The sequence below is a fragment of the Podarcis liolepis genome (assembly GCF_965112155.1).
Source record: "Podarcis liolepis genome assembly, chromosome: 2".
NCBI lineage: Eukaryota > Metazoa > Chordata > Lepidosauria > Squamata > Lacertidae > Podarcis > Podarcis liolepis.
In genome coordinates, this window is record NC_139555.1 from 95,852,241 (window position 1) to 95,873,817 (window position 21,577).

General features: G+C 43.9%; 3 long non-coding RNA genes across 7 annotated transcripts; 1 reads left to right on the plus strand and 2 right to left on the minus strand.

Annotated features, from left to right (window-relative positions):
- Positions 1–527: 527 nt before the first annotated feature.
- On the minus strand, positions 528–21,489 carry LOC310702099. Of its 4 annotated transcripts, XR_014523231.1 has the most exons (5): positions 13,010–13,042; positions 12,475–12,536; positions 9,884–9,991; positions 1,271–1,377; positions 528–1,121 (listed from the first exon to the last, which is right to left on the minus strand). It is a non-coding gene; the product is annotated as an uncharacterized lncRNA (long non-coding RNA). The 4 variants fall into 4 exon arrangements; XR_014523230.1 differs by lacking the exon at positions 13,010–13,042 and adding an exon at positions 20,588–21,489 and having other exon boundaries at positions 528–1,377; XR_014523232.1 differs by having other exon boundaries at positions 528–1,377.
- Positions 6,364–6,753, minus strand: LOC310699187. Its single transcript, XR_014521982.1, has 2 exons — positions 6,718–6,753; positions 6,364–6,539 (listed from the first exon to the last, which is right to left on the minus strand). It is a non-coding gene; the product is annotated as an uncharacterized lncRNA (long non-coding RNA).
- On the plus strand, positions 9,411–12,595 carry LOC310702101. Of its 2 annotated transcripts, XR_014523236.1 has the most exons (3): positions 9,413–9,668; positions 9,966–10,052; positions 10,568–12,595. It is a non-coding gene; the product is annotated as an uncharacterized lncRNA (long non-coding RNA). The 2 variants fall into 2 exon arrangements; XR_014523235.1 differs by lacking the exon at positions 9,966–10,052 and having other exon boundaries at positions 9,411–9,668.
- Positions 21,490–21,577: the final 88 nt, after the last annotated feature.

Consider the following 21,577-nt stretch of genomic DNA (forward strand, 5'->3'; position numbering starts at 1 on the left):
CATCTCCATCGCTCTATTTCTTTTAGAGTCCACTAGTACTGAAATGGCAATTGTTAATCGTATCATGGCTCGCAAGCGAATGTTATGCCTCACCTCTATATCCCCCTGAAGCACTTTAGCTTGGCAAGTGGCTATCTCAACATGAGGCAGAAGTTCAGTGTCATTTTTTGTGAGAAAGTGTAGGCAGCTCGACTTTGAAACCAGCCTGCGTTCCTGTCATCACACAGTGGGTGTTTTGTCAGTGTGAATTAAGGCAATCGTTTTTGAAGCTACACTTCATTCATATTCTTAAGTTGCAGAAGGTATGTCAGGTGGCTCAGGGAAGTCAGCGAGACCCTAGATGTTGCAGTGGGGAAGAGAGAAAGAGAGGAGCGGCATGGTATAAAAAGAAAAAAAGAAAATTAAACCACACTCAAGAGTGTCCCTCAGCTACGTTCTGCGTTGGGAACCGATGCATACGGTTATGGTTGGAGAAATTTGTAAAGTGTTTGTCCCAGCCGGGGCTCCCAAACAGAATGCCCGCTGGCTTTAAGTGAAAAATTAGGCATTTATTAGTAAAAATGTACATAGGATCAGCCCCTAAAAAGTCAGAGGGAGGCTTTTATACATGCCCAATTACTGGGTGATGACCACTTAACCAGACAATTAGAGCAATCCTTCCCATCACAAGTACACACTTACAACACACTGTTGTTGCTCTTTGGCTCTTCAGACTAGCCCACCCCAACCTTCTTACTGAATACATGAAACCATCTTTCCGTGTCTTTTGTCTTTGTCTTCTGAGTAGTTGCTCTGTGTATTAGTGGTCTGTCAATGTCTGCTTTCAGTTATCTGTGCTGATATTTTTGTTTTCTTCCGTGCTCTAGGACTTAGGGTGGATCTAGACACAGGAAAAACATACACTATGACTAAGTCAGAAATTAGATCGTGAAAATGAAAGAAAAAATCTCCACTGAAAACCGCTTTTAAAATTTCCTGCTCTCTGGTGCCATCTGGTGTTGCATGTTCAAATTGCTTTTTCTTTACTAATGTAGCTGAGTCCTTAGTGTCATTACTATGCTTGGCCGCTCTCCTAGTGTTTCGTTCTCCATACATCCCATTCCTTTCCGTTGTACTAGGAACTGCAAGAGAACACAGGCTTGCACACCCATTTCAAAACAGCTTGTTTGTTTTGGTAGGAAAGCTCATGCACAGATTTCAAACTGCAAAGCTCTAACTGCACAAAATGGATTCAGGGATGAATTAAAATGGGGAGATTCTTCTACGTTACCGTTTTCTTGTTTCAACCCTGCTGCAATTCTTACTGCCACAATTTACAGGAACTCCATTGGGACACAGGAGACAGATCTCTGGAGATTTACTAAAGTATATGCTGTCCTTTAAATAAGAAAAGAAGGTTTTTCAAGTGAAATAAATAAATTCTTATGTTCATAAATGTACCAAGCAAACATGTACATAGATATATAGGCCACATGCCTGAAGCTGCACAGGAGAGCAGCCATGGAGCCATTTTGACTCCCAGGCTGACCAGGTGTTTTCTCTGCAAGGTCAAATGAAGGAGCCTCCCCATTGTCTTCTCCTTCACAAATCCTGTCTTAAGGGTATGTCTGTGTATGAATAGGGTGAGCCTGTGACTTGGCTCAGGAACTAAGTACTTATCATTACAAAAGACTGGCCAGGCTCCCCAGGGTATCAGTCCAGTAAACATTAACAGGTAACTTGCCAGACAGGTGGTAAACCACCCACTCAGATTATGAGGTAAACAATCCACTCAGATTTCTGCTTTAGCCGCTCTTTCTGTGATGTAGGTGAAGCCTTATTTACCTAGGGATCCATTAGCCACGCCATCCCCCTGGACCTCGGAGGGAACAAAAGTACCAGGAAAGCAAAATCTTCTTTGGAGAAAAAGAGTTTATTGAGATCTGAGCACAGAGTCAAGGTCTGTACTCAGAGACAGCCTGCTGGATAGTTCCTAAAAATATACTGGCTGTAAAGCAAGACATTCCAGCAGACTTTCTTATACCCGCAGACTTCCCCAATCGGCTAGCAAATATTGCTTGCTAAACACATTTTATTGCTTTGCTAAACATTCCTGTCTTTCTGCTAAGCCAAGCACTCCCTCCCACCTCCTTGTACACGTGTCTTCTTTTGCTAGCTAAGCTTTCCCTTCGTATCTCTTCTTATTCTTGCATTACTTAAAAGCAGAAGTAAGGCAGGAAACATCTTGCTAGTGGTTTTTCGGTTAACAGCAGTTTCTGGCTGGGCAGGAAGCGACCTTCTGACCTGTCTGTTTTAGACTTTGCAAGCTACTGCAATTTTGGGCTGTTTTAACCATCCTAGCAGAGTGCAGGAATTTATTATGTGTAGATAATATTTGAGAGCAACAGAATAAAATATTGAGATAAACCTTTCCCATCTCCCTTTACTCCGTCCTCTTCTTTAGAACAATCTATTACTTAGATTCGTTCTGGGGTAGGGGTCTATATTCTCTCATTACAGCAATCACGCGAGGTCCCATCATGCGAGACATCATCTTTCCCATCATATGTTGCAGGCATTGCATTAAGCAGGGTATACAGAAGCAAAGAAGCAATAGAAGCATTATTGGGCCTATTCTTCCCACAAATACGATACCGTTCATGCCAACAGAAATACGAGAGCATCCATATGACAAGGGCGGTACATATCACTCCTACCCACCAAACCCAATATCTCCATGGTTCCTCCCACCAATATTCAGGGGGTGTGCTCATTGTTGAAGAGCCCACTGATATTTGTGCCTCAAGGATCTCATCCTCAAGGATGAGAGCCCACCGGTGAGCTGATGCTCCCACTATGTGGGTCAATTTTTCTATTAGCCCTGTTGGGTGGATTGAACTCTCGTGCTGCCTCCCTAGTGACCAGAGCATATGGAAGCTGAAATCCTGGGGTGGCAATTCTTACTGGCACTTGTTTAGTAATTTCAATGCACACCTGGCTAAGGCTCCCACCCCTGCAATACTTGCATTAAGATAGGTTCTGTCCCATCTATCACCTGGGTTAAGAGTAGGACCTGGTCTATCAAATGAGGTTGGTACAGTGCTCTACCTTCCAGATAACAATTGACTACCCTCCCACAACAGCAAGAGCGGTACAGAACTAGATAGATTTCGATCGTCTCTGCAGCTTCCCGTAAGAGCACTGTCCACGCGTGCTGGTCAGTGGTGTGGGAGAGGAGCCACAACGGGGCAGTGGGGTGTCTCAATACGGTAATCTCATCAAACCCCAGTTTCCAATAGCCAAGGAGCACGCCATCTCTTACCACCGGCAAGACGAACCAGTCGTAGCAGAGGCCAGCAGGCCAATAGGGTTGGTATGGTTCGGTAGGGTCAGGGCAATAAGACATAGAGCAAGTCAATAAAGAAAATAAGAGAGAAAAGAGAAAGTCTTTGTAACTGTCCTTGTGATGATTAGTCGCAGGATCGCGTTGCCCGTGGCCTAACGCTTTTTCCTGGTAGCGTCAGACACAAGGTGATGATCAACTTCAGAGGGTCAGCGGGATTTCTTTTGCAAGTCCAGACACCCTTCTTCAGATGCGTGTGATGTACCCAGGGGATCACCTCGACTACTTTCACTGCAGTTGGGGATGAGGGGGTCGCCAGACGCTGTCACTCGGCGAGACTGGTGAACCGGCTCAGCGAGACTGCCACGGGACTGCAGGTGTACGCTCGAGGGAATACCTGGAAAGGAAGCAAACACACACAACAAACACAGGGATTGCACTTGTTCTTGGGTGATGTGATCTCCCATCTGCCCCAAACTGGCGGGGATGTCTCGGACGAAAGGGGTTGGCCTGCCATATATAAGTTCAAAGGGTGATAGTTCTCAGTCTCTTGGTTGGCGCACAGGGCACATTTTGGGATATAGCAGCAGTTAGATATAGCAGCAGTTAGTTGAGGTAGAATATTCTCCCAAGGTGTGCTTTAGCAGCTGGGCCTCCCAAATGGGTGGACTTGTGGTAATTCTTTACAATTGTGCTGGCCAGATGTTGGGGCACAAAAACATGGCTGTCTGGTCCTTCCTGGAGCGTTGCTCCTTCTTGGCTGGTCCACTGCTGTTCATCAAGGGTGTAACGTGGTTCCACATCGTCTGGAGTGAGTTCTGGTACCAATATCAAAAGTTCTGGTGGTGCCTCTAAATTGGCTGGAGAACAAATGTCTACGTTGGGGGCGCTGCCTGTGGGCGCCCCTCCCATCCAATTCTTCACCGTGCGTAGAGATATCAGCCTCTGGAGTGATATCAGCAAGGCAGTCGTCACTGGAGGGGATCTTCAGGATGCTGAGACACAGTCCAATCTGAAGCAGCTTTCCCCACTTGAATGTGGTGGACCCAAGGGGTGGTGCCAGCGATCTTCACAGCTGTGGGTGTGGAGAGCAGATGGGCCCTTCCAGCACGGTTGCAGTGGTGCCTGGGACCAGTCTTATCCACACCTCGTCACTTGGCTCAAACTGGTCACGCAAGGAGTTCGGGCCTGGGTTGAGAGAGAAAATCTCGAGAGAGAGACTGTACATAATTGTTCAATTCCACATCTTGAGCAGGGATAGGTGAAAGCATGCACACATAAGGAACCGGTCTCCCAAACATCACTTCAAAAGGGTGACAAGTGAATACGTTTCAATGGGAGGCTACAGACTCTAAGCAAAGCCAAGGGCAACATGGACACCCAATTAGACCCTGTTTCTTGGGTCAGTGGTTTTTCAAAGTCCTGTTCATCCTTTCCTATTTTCCAGAACTTTTGGGGCCTATATGCAGTACCCACCATCTTCCTTCTTCACTGGCATCAGTGGGGTGTTTCACTGTGATTGGCATTGTTTCAAGATTCCATGTTGAAGCAATCGCTTCAAATGCACCCACACTCCTTCAGCTGCCTGTCGTGGGATGGGGTATTGGTTTTTATCTTCCGCCCATAGTCCAGGGTCAACATCATGAAGCAGGCTAACAGGGAGGATTCCCTCCTCTTCTTTTACCATCATCAAGCACCAATGGTCTCTCAGGGGTATGTCTAAAGAAAACTCTCCTGCTGGTCCAGTTGTCATCATTACTTCCCCCATTGGTTGGAAGGAAATCTGGGCTTGTAATTTTGTTAACAAGTCTCGGCCCAATAAAGGAATGGGACACTCTGGTATATACAAAAATTTTGTGCTGGACTACTTGGCCACCTAAAAACGGGGCCTTTTGTGATTTACCTGTGGCTCCAATTGTATTAACCACTTGGTTTGTGGGTTTTGTTACAGGCACAGGTAAGACTGAGTGGGCAGCTCCCTTGTTTACCTTCTCCTACCTGTAATAAGGTAGCTAGGTTAAGGGCTGTGGTAACCTGAAACTTCAGGCGTGAATGTAATAACAGCATCTGGCACTTCCTCTTGGAGTTACACAGCTGGTGTCCTGTCCAAACGTGAATTTATCTGCCTTTGTGAGTAGGGTGGCCACTGCCACAATCACTCTCATACAGGGGGGGGGGGCAACCTCTGTTCTGTTGGGGTTAGCTTCTCTGACAAGTATGCGACAGGTTGCTGCCAATTTTTCAGTTTCTGGCATGAGGCTCCCTTGGCTACCCCCCTGGTCTTCATCTGTGAACAGGGTAAAAGGCTTCTTGGGGTTTGGATGCCAAGCACTGGGGCTTGTTGTAATGTCACTTTGAGATCCTGAAAAGCCTGCTGCTGTTCCCTGCCCCATATAAAAGGATCCTTCTCTATTCCCCTAGCTGACTCATGCAGGGGCCAAGCAATGCTTCTGTAGTTAATAGTGAGTCCAGGGGATATTGTTCATCATCATAAGTGGGATTATAGGTTTAAAAAAATCCCTTCAAACAATTTTACAATCTTCGCTGGGTTCTCCTCAAAAGAGGGGTTCTGATTTCTTCAATTACAAACATCTGCACTTGAAAAGGGTATATGCTGTCTGTGGTGCCTTCGCTTGTCCAGCTGGGACAGGGGCTGGTGGATCATAAACCCTCTGAAGGGGCATTTCTCCAGCTGCCTGATCCTTCCTGGTTTTCTCATACTGTCTGTGAGACATAACTCTCTTCGCCGCCTGTCCCCACTTACGTTGCCATCTCTTCCTCTTTTCAGGGGTGCAGCATTCTGCTGCCTTGACTAACAAAGGGCTTACATCCAACCTTTTCCCTCAAATGGCTTTGCAAACTCCTTTAGTCTCTTTTTCTGTCTTTCTGTCCACATTTTCTTTCCTTGATTCATATCATCTAGTGTCTTCCTAAACTCTTCGTTATCTTCCTCATCTTCCTCTTCTTCCGTCTCACTATCCTCCTTCGCAGGTCCTCCTCCCCCTACACCAGCACCTCCCTGTGCTTCTTGATCTTGGCCTGGGGGGGGGGGGTTGGAGGGGCTGTTGGTGGAGTGTAAGGTGGTGGCTTAATCACTCCCCCTCCTCATCTTCTGGGTCTTCTAACACCAGAGGCTTCACTGTACAAATCCTGTTCTGTGTGTTGCTGTCACAGCAAGACTTTAGCCATGGTAGATTCTTATTTTTTTTACATTGGTCTTCCATGTAGAGATATAGGGGATCTGGTCTGGGTGGACATTTAATATATTTTGCCACAGGGGGTTGATTTGCCACAGGGGGTTGATTAATTGCAAATCAAAGCCACGCAGTTCCCTGGGTTGGCAAGTCCACCTCACATAAAGTTTTGAGTCTCTGTTTTTCAATTTGAATCATCACTCTTCGTGGCTGTTTTCCAGTTATTTAAAAAGCATTCAGATACTCTGCTCCTAACAGGGTTTCAAAATTCTCTCACACTCCACATGCTACATTTTGTCAGAAAATGCACAACCCTACAGTCGCTCGGCCAAGGGGACACTAAGCCTTGGCCCTCATTCAACAATTCATCCACTAGAGTATCTGACACACAACATGCCAACAAAACACTCAATTCCCTCTTCCCCATTCCCTTTCCCAAACCTTACCAATTCCTTTCCTGGTGGCATTCTTACTGCCGGGCACTCTACTGCCAACTACCAGGTGAGGCTGATCAGGCCTCTGGCCCTTTCCCTCGGGCCCCTAGCCCTTTCCTTCGGGCCCCTAGCCCTTTCCTTCGGGCTTACCTTCTCCGCTGCGGACCTGTCCCCTCGGCGCCGTTCTGTCCTCTTGTTTTCCCTCAACCAGATGTCTCTGCTCCAGGACGGTGTGGCAATCTCCCCCTACAAACTGGCAGGGTGTGCACTGGAAATGCGAACGCCGATCGGAGCTGTTCACCTTGGTTGAGCCTGGCCCTCCGGTCCGTATTTGGGCAGGGGGCTAATCCCGGGCGAGCCCCCAGAGAGATGAAGCCTTATTTACCTAGGGATCCATTAGCCACGCCATCCCCCTGGACCTCGGAGGGAACAAAAGTACCAGGAAAGCAAAATCTTCTTTGGAGAAAAAGAGTTTATTGAGATCTGAGCACAGAGTCAAGGTCTGTACTCAGAGACAGCCTGCTGGATAGTTCCTAAAAATATACTGGCTGTAAAGCAAGACATTCCAGCAGACTTTCTTATACCCGCAGACTTCCCCAATCGGCTAGCAAATATTGCTTGCTAAACACATTTTATTGCTTTGCTAAACATTCCTGTCTTTCTGCTAAGCCAAGCACTCCCTCCCACCTCCTTGTACACGTGTCTTCTTTTGCTAGCTAAGCTTTCCCTTCGTATCTCTTCTTATTCTTGCATTACTTAAAAGCAGAAGTAAGGCAGGAAACATCTTGCTAGTGGTTTTTCGGTTAACAGCAGTTTCTGGCTGGGCAGGAAGCGACCTTCTGACCTGTCTGTTTTAGACTTTGCAAGCTACTGCAATTTTGGGCTGTTTTAACCATCCTAGCAGAGTGCAGGAATTTATTATGTGTAGATAATATTTGAGAGCAACAGAATAAAATATTGAGATAAACCTTTCCCATCTCCCTTTATAGGTATGATGTTTCTGGGGGTGGTCTTGGACTCCAAGGTGGGCAATTTAAAATGTCTATATGAGGGTGGACACACCTTGGTTCTGGGTCCTCTTCCTTCTCCTGCGTGTGAAGGGGGCACCCTGTTGCAACAGTTCAATAAAGATCAGGCTTACAAGCTGCTTTGCTTCTCAATATTCTCTGGTTGGCCTCTGTTTTTTCCTCCGACCGATGGAGAACCAACAAAGGACTCTATAAGGGCTCTTTTGTCCCCCATAAGGGAATTAGGGCAGATTTTCGTTTATTACACAAGAAAGCAATAACTTGAAGCCTTGGTTTCAGATTCCACCATTATCCCAAGAGAGAGTTAGAAATGAATTATCTAGCATGCCCTTCATCATTGTGGATCCATAAATATCACAACACAAACCCATCATCTGAAACAACAACAACAACAACAACAACAACAACATTGTAGGTTCGTAGGGGGAAAGGTGCCCCTTTAGCAGTGACGGCCTGAGCAAATCAGATCCAGGAGGGCTTGCAGTGTTCCTAGGACAGCATTTGTCCTAGATGACCAATGGAGATGACTTTATATTATTACATTTCTCCTCTGGCCTCCTTTAATCCTCACAACAACCCTGTGTGGTAGGTTGGTCTGAAAGACAGACAACCCCAAGGTCACCTAGTGAGGTTGAGTGGGGATTTGAACCCTCTAGCCCAGGAGTCCCAAACCTTTTGGGCCTTGGGACACATTTAGAAATCTAAGAAACGGTTGTGGGTGACCTTGAGCCAGTCACTGCCTCTTAGCCTAACCTACCTCACAGGGTTGTTGTGGGGATTAAATGAGGAAAGGGGAAACACCGTGTGTGGCCCCTGAAGCTCCTTGGGTAAAAAGTGGGGAGTAAGTGCAATGAATAAAATTAGGGTTGCCATATTTCAAAAAAGTAAAGTTCCTATTACCTGCAAAGTTGTTTTTTTAGAAAACCTCCCCCCCAAAAAAACCGACACACATATAGCTATAGCTATAGATCGATGTATAGATATAAAATAGGTCTAAATGGTGATGGCCCCTACCAGCTGTTACCATTGGCTGCTAATGACCTATGATGTCATAAAGGAATGGAAGTTCAGTGGATATGAAGGGAAATGCTTTTTTCCAGTGGAAAAAACCAGGTCCATGGTTGAGATATCCCACTCACTCTCTGTTTGCCTTCCAAGAATATCTGAGAATCATAGAATCATAGAGTTGGAAGAGACCACAAGAGCCATCGAGTCCAACCCCCTGCCAAGCAGGAAACACCATCAGAGCACTCCTGACATATGGTTGTCAAGCCTCTGCTTAAAGACCTCCAAAGAAGGAGACTCCACCACACTCCTTGGCAGCAAATTCCACTGTCCAACAGCTCTTACTGTCAGGAAGTTCTTCCTAATGTTTAGGTGGAGAACTACTAGGTTTTCCAGACACCATCTGTAGAAGGTAATCTAAGCCTGCTTTAATCTTTTGTAAATTTATTGTCGGCTTAAAGCTTTGTTATCATTGTTAGTTGATATGTTACTGTCCCTTTAAGTAAAAGCCCAGTAGAACCCTGGGGGAGAGGAAGGAAGTGCAGGCTTCTGGGAATGCTGAGTCATGTTTTAGGCCTCTCTCAAGCTGCAGGAATAATTCTGCATGAAAATAAAGTTAAGTTTTTCTTCCTTGGTTGGGGTGTAAAAAAGAAAGCAATGAAGAGAACTGTAGAGTTTCAGCAAGGTGAGGACAATTTATTTATTTTGTTCATTTGAAAACCTTTCCAACCTACTTAATATTTAGAAACCTCTAAGAAGTATGCAGACAAGCAACATAAAAATAGAATAAAACTGCATCATAAAAACAGAGTTATAAAAACCAGGAAAGCAGAATTATAAAAACTGATAAAAATTATCTTATTAATCTTAAGAATTCATACATTAATAATAAGATGATACCTTGCACCTGCAGGAGTGAATAAAATCTATCCTAATGCAAGTTGCCATTGCACCGTTATGTCTCTGCTGTTGTTTAAAACAGGTAACCGAATTGATCAGCAGCACAGTCTGAAACAAACAGCATTTTTGGTAGTACATTCATTTTCACTACTGAGATTCTACTCATCAGGTTCATTCTTCTCCATCTCTGTAAGTCTACTATAACCACATTTGATATTTTCAGTCATTTTGACATAACATTGCATTTTTATTCATCAACCAAACCAGCAGATATTTAACCTTCTTTTCAACTTTCAACCCTGTCAGACAGATCCTGTCATGTACCTTTAGATTTTTGATCCATGTTTTTTACTAAAACGAAATGGATCAGCATACTCAATTTCATCCATGTGGGTCTGCCACCATTCTAGCAAGCAACTTACCCCACAAAGGGGCGTTTGTGAGCAAGTGTAGTTCCTCCTTTCCCTCCCTGGTCCCCTTCCTATTTTCCTTTTGTTCTCACCCAACAGAACACAATGGGCAATGGTTGTGACGGTATCAAACTGAACATTTCCATGATTTTGTACACGATGGAAACCTCTTTTCCTTGGGTATGCTGTCTGTCATTCAGTGGAGTTAGACCCGCCCCCGAGTTCTTTGATGAGCCACACTGAAATAACTGCTTCACCTTTTTCTCCCATGCAGACCACATGGATGCTACCATGTGAAGGAAGCAAATTGGCAGGTGGAAGGAGGTGATCATCTGGCATCAGGATGCTGTGGAGCAGAAGAGAAGGCAAGTTTGCTTGCAAAAGCCAGTGGATTTGTAGAGTGGGTGGCGAGTTTGTGGTCTGAAGGTGGCTGATATCCATGGCAGAAGCTGGCTGATGTCCAATGACTGACCAACCAGAAACGGGCTAGTAGCCGGAAGGTGGCTTATGTTTGATAGTGGACCAAGCAGAAGCTGGCAGATGTAGGTGGATGGATGCTGGTGGAATTCACATTCGGAAGCTTTTGGACCAGATGGCTTTGGGAGCACTTTTTGTATAGCTTTGCAGTAGCACCATATTTAACTTTCCTGTTTAATGTTGTTTGGAGGGGTGGAGCCCTCCCAAACATTTGGTCCCCATTGAAAATAATTGTTTTACCTAAACCAGGTAGAGATCCTAAGGAAGTGGAATCTTACAGATGGATCACCCTGTTCAACCAACTTTTCAGTCATGGCTTCCAGCAGGGTGATCCATACAATTGTCAATTCGGACCAAACCAGTTTTATCCCAGGCAGACACAACACACATGCAGGTTAGTCAATATAATATATGACAGTAATTAAGAAGAAGAATCCCAGCCCTTTGGCACTGGTGTCACTGGACATTTACAAGGCCTTTGACTTTTTAGAATGGAGGTACTTTTTAAAGTCTTAGAACACTATCAGATGGGCAACGCATTCATGACTACTATCAGAGTCCTCTGTGCCTCTCACCAGGCCACTGTTGGCACAAATGCTGTGAATTTGAACTCTGTTCATATTGGCAAGTGAGCAAAACAAGGTTGTCCCCTGTCCACATTGCTCTTTGCTGTTTCTCTGGAACCATTAGCAGTTTCATTGCTCATGTATCAAGGGCCATCGGGGAAAGGTTGAATAGCATTTATTAAACTTTTATGCTGATGACATGATGTATATGTTACCTAACCCTCAGGAAGCCCTACCAATATTAAAATTAGAATTGGGGAAATTAAAAATAAAATACTGGGTCTTAGAACTAATCTTAAGAAGTTGCTGATAACTTGTTATAACATAGGTCTGATGGAAGAAATCAATATTAAACAAATGACTCGAGCAAAGTTTTATTATCGTCAGATCCAATAAGAAATGGGTTGACGTGGAAGGTGAAATGATACCAGACACAAAAATAGGGGTGCTTCCTTTTATTAGGCTCTCCAAAACCACTTTAGATACAATGCATAGCCTATACACATTGAATATGCTACAGGTATGGAAAAGGTGGCAGCGCTGTCAGTCTCTGTTATACTTGCCTCTAATGCCACAGTTTTCACCCTCAAGTCCAGGATTCGGCCTTGCATAGTACAATCCTTTCATGGGGGGGAACCCCATTTACATGTGATTTCCATGTTAATGACAAACTGTTATCCAAAGAACAATTTAAAATAAATACAGGAGATCCAGGCTTATCCTGGTTACAAGAAAGAGGTATTTACAGAAATTGCACAAATTTTAAAGTCTGAAAATCAGGCAACCCCACAACTTGCATTAAAAAATGTGTGGGATAACAATCTGAAAGAGTTTTCTTTAATACAGTTATTAGCTTCGTGGCTGGCAGTTGCAATACTACCTATAGCACAAAAATGGAAGACTTAACATGAATTTCCTCCTGCATTGTGGTGCAAAATTATTTGGTCTCTTGCTGAAAAATTTAACTTTCAACATTTGGTGTAATCAGAGGCAAAGAACCTGTGGAACATGTACATGTGATTTGGTCGGACTTTATATCTTATGTTCCAACTTACAAGACTTCTTACCTGCACCTAAAAAAGAAATATGTATTTCCTGATTAGCATATATGTATAAATTGAACTATGGTTGTACTTACCCATGTTATGTATGCTTCTCTTCAACAACTTTCTGGGTTGGACTTAATTGTTCTTTGTTCTTCTGTAAAGAAAAAGAAAATGTTAGTTTTGTGAAATGCAATAAAAAAAATCAAAAAAGAAGCAGGCAGATGTTGCATGGCTGAAGTTGGCTGATTTTTGCAGATGTAAGCCAGCGGAGGTTCTCCCCTGAAGCTGTGAAGAGTGACTAATGGACTGGGTGTTTGCTGTTGCATGTTACTCCGCTGATGTCACCTTGAAGCTTTAAAAGGGGATTAAACAAATTCAGTGGCTACTACTCACAGGATCAAAGGTATTACGCCTTTGCATTGGGGAACAGCGTTGAGAGGGTGATATTGTGATCACATCCTGCTTGTGAGCTTCCCAGACGCATCCGATTGATCAATGAGAACAGGATGTTGTTAAGACAATTTCTTACAGAAAGCTTAAATAAATGGTAGGCTGATGGCTCTTCCTTACCATATCTCCAGAGTTGTATAGAATAACTAGGAACTCTATCCCGCTCATGTTGCTCACCAACCCTGCCTACAGCTCCACCTCCCGGGGGGGGGGGACAGCCCGGAGCCCCCTACACTTTGCCAACCTTCTCCTAACCCATTAGACGGGGGAACGGAACGAGATGACCTAATTGTGATGTCACATGACTGGCAGAAAGTTATGCGGGTGGAGAAAGTAGGCAGGAAGTTCTGTTTTTCCCCCTCTCATAATCCTAGAACCTGGGGTTATTCAATGAAGCTGAATGCTGGGAGCAGAATGAAGTATTTATTCACACAGTGTGTAGTTTAACTATGGAATTTGTTATCAGAGAATGTGGCGATTGCAATTTGCCATCAAGCTGGATGGCTTTGAAAGGGAATCAGATAAATTCATGGAAGATAAGGCTACTGTCCATATGACAAACAACTTGTGGGCCCTGTGTGATTTGAGTAATAAGAAAATGCTTCCAAGGACATTTCCCTGGTGTACTTCAATATTGCTGAATCACATGGGTACTGCTTCATACAAGTGAGTTTTCATGTGAATCAAGAACCCACCTGGTTTGACTTTTAAGCAGCAGCGTACAAGTTGCCCATGAATTGCGTCTCTATGGTTATGCCAGCTTTGGTTTGGATTTCATAAGACTGTACTCTTCATCCGATTTCTTAAAGGATTACCCAAATCTCTCTAGAATCCTGTTTTGTTTTTTTCATCCCAACTACCTGATTCCTACAACTCTTTCCTTATATATTTGAGCAGGGAGTGACTGGGAACCTGCCTTAACTGCCTTAAACCACAGCACGGACTACTACAGCAACAAGCTAATGAGCTTGTGGAGATACAATGACTGAATAAGCTCCTTAGTCCATTTATAAGTAGCTTGCAGCATTTAGAAGCTCTGTTACTTCTTTGCTCTAAATCTATTATTCCTCTCAAGTTAAAAAAAAATCCCCTTCTGTAAGAGGCAAGCATTTTGTGGCTTGCAGATAATTGCTGTTGGCATCTGTCTGTCTCGAGATAATGGAGTGTGCCTCTGGGGGTGAAGTCAAACTGTGTTGTCAGCAGTGACCTTGCAAGGGGGAAAGCCTTGGCAGTCAGTGTGTATAGAGGTCCTGGGCTGTCCAGAAGACAGGACCTCCCTCTCGACCTTGCTGATGTGCTCCAAAGGAAAGCAGAGCAATATGTTTGGCAGCAGCTTGGCTGCAGGATTTGCCGGAAGGAGACGTACAAGGCGCCATCCAGCCGTCTATGAACTCCTCTGGATTTGTGTAGGGTTTAGTCCTCGGCTTTTAATTTTCCTGAAGATACCCCACAAGGCAGCAGAGGTTTAGGATCAGCTCTCCTTCTAGATGGGCTACCTACCTGGGTTGCCAAGCCCCATCTGCCGCTCACCTCCCTCTACAGCACATGCAGAAACCGCCTTCTTGACCATTGGACCAACTATTGGTCTCATCTGTGTGATCAACCAGAGTCTGTCTTCACATGCAGAGGAGAGGCTGTCCCTAACTCACCAAGGGCTTGACACCCATCAGTTATCCTTGCCTGTTTAGCCAGCCAATTGAAGCAGTTTCCTAGGGTGTGGCTGCTGTCACATGCTGACAGCTTCTAGGAGCCACTGGGGAGAGCTGGGTAGTGGGCAAACTACCCCAGAAAGAGCATGAACTGTCCCCCACCAAAGGTACTATCCCTCCCCTGACACCCCAGCAATTAATTAGGTGCCCAATATAGTTACATGGATGCAGGTGGCGCTGTGGTCTAAACCATTGAGCCTCTTGGGCTTGCCAATCGGAAGGTCGGTGGTTTGAATCCCCGTGAGGGGGTGAGCTCCCGTTGCTCAGTCCCAGCTCCTGCCAACCTAGCAGTTCGAAAGCAAGCCAAAAAGTGCAAGTAGATAAATAGGTACCGCTCCAGCAGGAAGGTAAACGGCGTTTCCGTGCGCTGCTCTGGTTTCACCAGAAGCGGCTTAGTCATGCTGGCCACATGACTCAGAAAAACTGCAGACAAACGCCGGCTCCCTCCCTCGGTCTGTAAAGCGAGATGAGCGTTGCAACCCCAGAGTCGTCTGCAACTGGACTTAACTGTCAGGGGTCCTTTACCTTTACCATTTTTCATATAGTTACAGGGGTCGTGGAAGTTGGATTCTAACAACATCCAAAGGGACATGGGTTAGCTCCCCTAGACATAAGGTGGTACCTCGGGTTAAGTACTTAATTCATTCCGGAGGTCCGTTCTTAACCAGAAACTGTTCTTAACCTGAAGCACCACTTCAGGTTATGGGGCCTCCTGCTGCTGCTGCGCCGCTGCTGTGCGATTTCTGTTCTCATCCTGAAGCAAAGTTCTTAACCTGAGGTACTATTTCTGGGTTAGCGGAGTCTGTAACCTGAAGCGTATGTAACCTAAAGCGTATGTAACCTGAGGTACCACTGTACAGCTAAAATAAAAGATACTGTATTGTGTGGAGTTTCCAGGTAGTGAAATGACAGTCCACAATATTGGATTTAGATGTGTATAAACTTTATTTTGCATGTCTCTACAGAAGGGAATGCAACCCTCAAGTGGAAGAAGGTTCCCCACGTACCCTGGGGTTAGATGGAGGTGTTGTGTATCCTAGAATAAGGGAGCTTTTATGTTCCCAGTGCTGTTAATTGTCCCCCTTCAATGTCAGGGGTGAAGGGTGGGCACCTCAGTGCAGCACAAAGAGTCAAGGGCCTCAACTATGTGAGGTTAATTTGCACTGAGGACCAATCGGTTGCTAGGCAACCATTTGATCTAACTGTATTGCATGGCTGGCAATAGGGCTTGTAATTATGCAAATAGGTGTGAGAAGAGGAGGGAGTAGATTGATTGTTGCCAGTGTCACAAAGGTAAGTCTGCCTCCCCAGGTATTTTCTAAATTTCTCTTGGGAATATTGTCATAAGCAGGAGTAATGAAGAAACACTTGAAGAATTGGGATCGGATTTTCTAAATAAATAAAAAGGCAGGCCAAACCCAATTAAAGGAGCAGAATGTGGACAGAAAGACTAATTCACAAACACAGATTATAATAAATATTTATCCCCTTTGAATTTTTGCAAAAGATTTAACATTGCTCATATACTATAGGACTTACTGGGAGAATACAGTTTGCACACTGGAGATAGGCATCCATCGAAATAAAGTACTGGTTCTTTTGAGCCTGCTGATTTTTTGGGGAATGAGGTTTCGTAAAGTAAATGCCAGTGTCAGAGGTAGTTTAGTATTCTGAAATCTGATTTATCTGCAATGGTGCTGCATACGGTTGCTTCAATAAGTATGCAGCCTTGGTAGAAGCACAAGCAAGCCAGGAAAGTTGTTTGGTTCCATTCATAAAAAACAATTGAAGCTCCCTCTAATGGCCAGATTATATAATAAATTTATACAGTATAGTGTTCTGAATTTGCTTTAAGTGGCTCACCAAGGGAGATCTTGTGCCTGGGTTTGCCCCTAAATTAATCTTTGGGTTAGGCATACCAGAGCAGTTCATGTTGGACAGTGTTGTGGCGCCATGGATTGGAGTGGCCTGAACATTATTTGGGGCCCAGAGCTGCTGAAATCTTAAGGTGTTTTTTTAATATACAGGCTGCATCTAAATCCATTTCTGTCTTATTCTGGATGCCATCCTATTCATGTTGAAACAGAAATAAGTCTTAGTGTTCAAACTCTCGAGTATGATTGCAGCCCAAGTAACTGATTTCATTGAGCATAAGCATTCCTAAAGTGTGTAGGATGGATCTTAAATAAGAAAGCAGAAACTATTCAGTAAGGAACTAGGAACCAGAAATAAGGTATTAAGAACTAAGATCTACTGAAAGAGCCTTATCCGTGACTAGCTGAAGCAGAAAATGGAGAAATAGCTTGACTTGGTTAAAAAAACCAAAGAGTTATCTGAGCTCCTAAACGTTATCTTTCTCCACAATGCCATAATAGATGTGCCTCAGTTTTATACCAGTTCAGTTTCTAATCTAACCTCTTTCTCGGACTAAACACCTTTAGTCTACTAAAATGGACACACATTTTAGAATTTGAGTGAATATGGTAATAAAAATAAAGGAAGAAACCCAGAGGTTAGATGCTTAATAGGTCAAATTTAACAGGGGGAAAAATGTATCTTGCAGCTCACTTCGGATACAGCGTAGTTATCTATTTACCTCTGAATACCTGATGTCTAGGTCCAGTATACAGCCTGGAATAGACTTTTTTGGAACTAAATGGATTTTGCAAGTGGCCATGTGGGTTACTCATTAATATCTCAATCAAAGTCTCCAAAGTTCTAAGCCAGGGTTCTGGAATATTAAGCTTCATGGGAAGTGGATCTAAGTCAATTCACTGCTGTAGGCATTTGGTTGCCATTGAAAAAGTCACTATGGATTTGGAAGCCTCACTGTACAGTACTGCTAAATAATTGCTTTGAGGTACATAAAACTCCATTACATAGTTATTGGAGCTAGAAAGGGCTTCAGATTGGCTCGCTCTTGAGAGTCCAATGCACCCTGCACATTACATAACTCTGTTCACCTTTTGTAATAATAGGTTGGGGATATAAGCAGGGCTAAGGTTATGTAAGAGATGTTATTATTAATGAACTCCTACAATTAGAATGCACAAAGAACCTATTTCATAGCACAGCAAGCACCCTATATATACCCATTATCAGTAAAACTCATTCTGTTTCCATGACAACTAGTACTGGAAAAACTCAGGTATGTAATTTTTCCTAGATGGGAGGGCCTTCACCAAAACAAACACTCTGGCATACACACACACATGCTCATGCATGCACACATACAATATATATGTACGTACACGTGTACTTTTTCGTCTTCATAATAATGGCTGTCATCTTCAGCATAAGGCATATTGGTTTACAACATCACTCTTATGCTCTTATTTTGTTCTGGCTTTGCTTTTGACTGATCGCTTGTTTCCACAAGTCCGTATGTACAAATGTCTTTCCACTACACTGCCGGTGCAGTCAACGAGCCAGGCACCGTCTTTAGCAGTAATTAATGTTTCAGGTTCCTGCCCTCCCCAAAACATGGGAAATGTTGTATTGGGTCAGCTGTATCCATTGATGCCATATGGGCAGGGCTTTGTAGCAGAGGTCCCCAGTCTCAACAGAATGAACAGAAAGGCCCCCGAAACAGCAGGGCTGGGTTACCATACAGTTAAGTATGGGTTAAGTATTTAATTCGTTCCAGAGGTCCGTTCTTAACCTGAAACTGTTCTTAGCCTGAAGCACCACTTTAGCTAATGGGGCCTCCTGCTGCTGCCGCGCCGCCAAAGCACGATTTCTGTTCTCATCCTGAAGCAAAGTTCTTAACCTGAAGCACTATTTCTGGGTTAGTGGAGTCTGTAACCTGAAGCGTATGTAACCTGAAGCATATGTAACCTGAGGGACCACTGTATTCTGAAGTAAGTGAAATAATACGTTCTATCATCTAAAGCAGAGCTTTCCAAACTGTGTGTTGTGACACATTAGTGTGTCAGCTGCAGTGTGTAGGTGCCTCGTGTAAAAGGGGTTAGTTTAACTTCTGGTTTGCTAGTAAAACTGAATTGCTGTGTCATGCGTGTTTAAAAAGTGTGTCATTGGCATGAAAAGATTGGAGAGCTCTGGCCTAAGGATTGTGCAGGGTTGTAAGGCCATTCAGTCCAGAGTAGAAAAAAGGGCGTAACTTCACCCACGGACTGTATTGGTTAAACAAGTCCTCCTCCCTCAACAGCTAATATCTCCCACAAGGTAGCCCTGAAGCTCTCCATGCAGAAAGAAGCTCTCTTGGTGAATACCCTGTGATCCACTTCAGCCATTGCTAATGTTAGCCAAACAACCAGCACTGTATGTCCCAGGCGGCTATTCATTTTGACCTGTCTCAGAGGATACATATACAATGATGGTATCAAGTGTTCTGTACCTTGAAAGTACAACAGAAATAACAAATGAGAGTATTTCTTATTAAAGGTCACAACTAATTCCGGCCAGTCCAACCTCATAGCAAAAGAAAATGCCACAAATAGGACCACTATCCAAAACAAGCTTATAATCTCCCCTATTACACTACGGTCTAGTGTAGGTTAATACTGTAGGAGAGAATAGATCACAGAATAGTACCCTAAAAGAGCCACATATTGGAGGGGAAGGCTAAAACAACAACAAAAAGCAGACCACTTTGGGACAGCCCTTCCTTTCTTTTTTGCCATTCAAGTAAATTCTTTCCTTTTGCCCTTTCTGGAAATACAAAACCAATCTAGTTATTTTGACAGAGCACAATATAAAAATTATACCTTTGCATGCCAGACAGCTATCATTGTCAAAGAACAAGAGTCTCACAGGCAGCACAGCAAAATGCAGAAATCAAGATTGTTCCTTGTGACCACAATCTTCTGTCTTCTATTTGAAAATGACTAATTTTTTTTTTAAAAAAAAACAGGCACGCGTAATGCCACTGCTGCTCAATATTTTATTCAGTTGGGAAGCAATTAAAATTCTCCATTTAAATGATGAGATTATTATTTTGTTTGTTTCCTCTTTCGTAAAATGCTTTGTCTCTTTTATACGCAGTTTGTGACCTTTTGCATCGATTCCCAGATATTGCATAAGGAAACATAGTTTTGTTGATGACTATTTGGAGAAGCAGTGTGCAGAAAATCGTTCAGACCACTCAATATCCTTTCAGCATCTTACATTATTCTTTGTTCCATTACCCAAGAGAGTTTCAGGCACATTGTGGCCTCATTGAAATGTGCATTCTCAGGTGCACAAGAGTTAGAACACGTGGGATCCTGTTGACAGTACACATGTAAGGCCAAAATCCACAAACTATGTGCAAAGTATTTTCATGGATAAAGCTAAAGTGATTATTCAATCAGGTGTAGTAAAAGTGAACTCTTACACCTGGAGGAAAGAGAGGCATGCCTCTTCCTACATGCTAGAGCAGCGAATTCAGCTTTTGACTGGCCCAACATCACAGCCAGGCAGCCAACAGAGAGGGCCTTGCCACTGAAAGAAGGAATGAGCTCAGTCTGGATTTGCCTTCATAGCTGTCTTGAACCTGCCTCCATCCCATTCCAATCAGCAGAGTGTCCACCTTAATGAATAGACATGAGTAGCTTTCTTCAAGACACTCTCTGAAGGCACTCAAACAGCAGCAAAGCTGGTAACACACTAACAGAAGAAACACAAAAAAGATAAGACTGAACATTTTGTCTGGAAAACTGAGACACATCATTGCTAGGTACTGTACTGTTAGTGAAGTTAAAAGCTCTAGATAAATACTATATACAGTTATTAGTGACTATTCATACACTAAGTAGGTACTAGAGATTGCCAGATCTTTAAAATGTCTTGCTGTATCTCCTCTGGAGTAACTGTTGCAAAATCTGAAGAACATACAGTATGCACAAACTGTCTGATATTACAATGGCCCTATGCCAAAAGTAATAATCACATTTATGAATCTACTCTTCCTCTGTGGAACACACTAGCATTTCAGCCATGATAGTCCTGTGAGAGGTTAGGCTGAGTGAAAGTAACTCGCCCATACTTCAAAGTGATCTCCGGTCATTGCTCCACACTGGCTCTGTGTGATTATGTCAGTATATACCTGATGGTCAGGGACGTTTACAGAACAGCCAGAGGACTACTGTAGTAGAAGTTCAAACTTCTCATGTGTTCAGAAGTCCATGCATCACACAGAAAGGATCACAGGAAGCATCCATGTGTAGCTTCTATCTTCAAAATGGAATCATATAACTTGGGGGGGCAGTGGGAAGAGGCTTATTTTTTCAATCCATGTGGTCATTTTTTAAATTTAATTTTTGCAGAAAGGGATCACGCTCCAACTGAATAGTGATGAAAAGTAGCCAGTTAATACAAAATGACTGTGTGTGTGTGCACATATGCAAAAACCCCAACAAACTCTTGAGGATTCCCCCACACAGCTCATAGTGCGCTGTCCAACCATTTGTGCTTGTTGCTAACTAATGTGGCCACTTCACAATCTGCAAGTGCAATTCATGCACAAAAGAACATGACACTGATTGAAACAAACCACGAATTCTTCATACATTATGTGTAGAGCTTGAATGTGCACGTGGGGAAGCAGATTCACGTCCAATGATTCTGCCTGTGAAAGAGCTTACATGTTTGAACAGGCATATCATTCATAGACTGGTAAAAGAGCCAGTGGAAAGTGTTAAGATGTGTCCAAAGAGGCTTCAAATTCCACCTCAGCCGACTGTGGATGCTCAAAGTACACACTATAATTTTCTGCGCCTCTGCCCATCTAACAAAGTGGTGTAAATGGGGCAGACTCAATGAAGGCAGCTGAGTTTAGGCCGAGGTGGAATCCGAAGCCCAGCTTCTCGAACAAAACCAACACCCATCCAGATTCAATTTATTGTAATGGCTTGGTTTTAAACTCACTTATGGCCGGTTAGAAAGCAGGCAGCGAAGAGAGAGAGAGTGACAAAAATCCACACCGGGATCTGCTCAAAGGGCCAGCTGCGCCTCCCTCCACTGTGACGAGATTGAATGGAGGAGACATGGGTGGGAGAGGAGACTGCAAGCCGCTCGGGGCAGGGGGCCGCCGCTC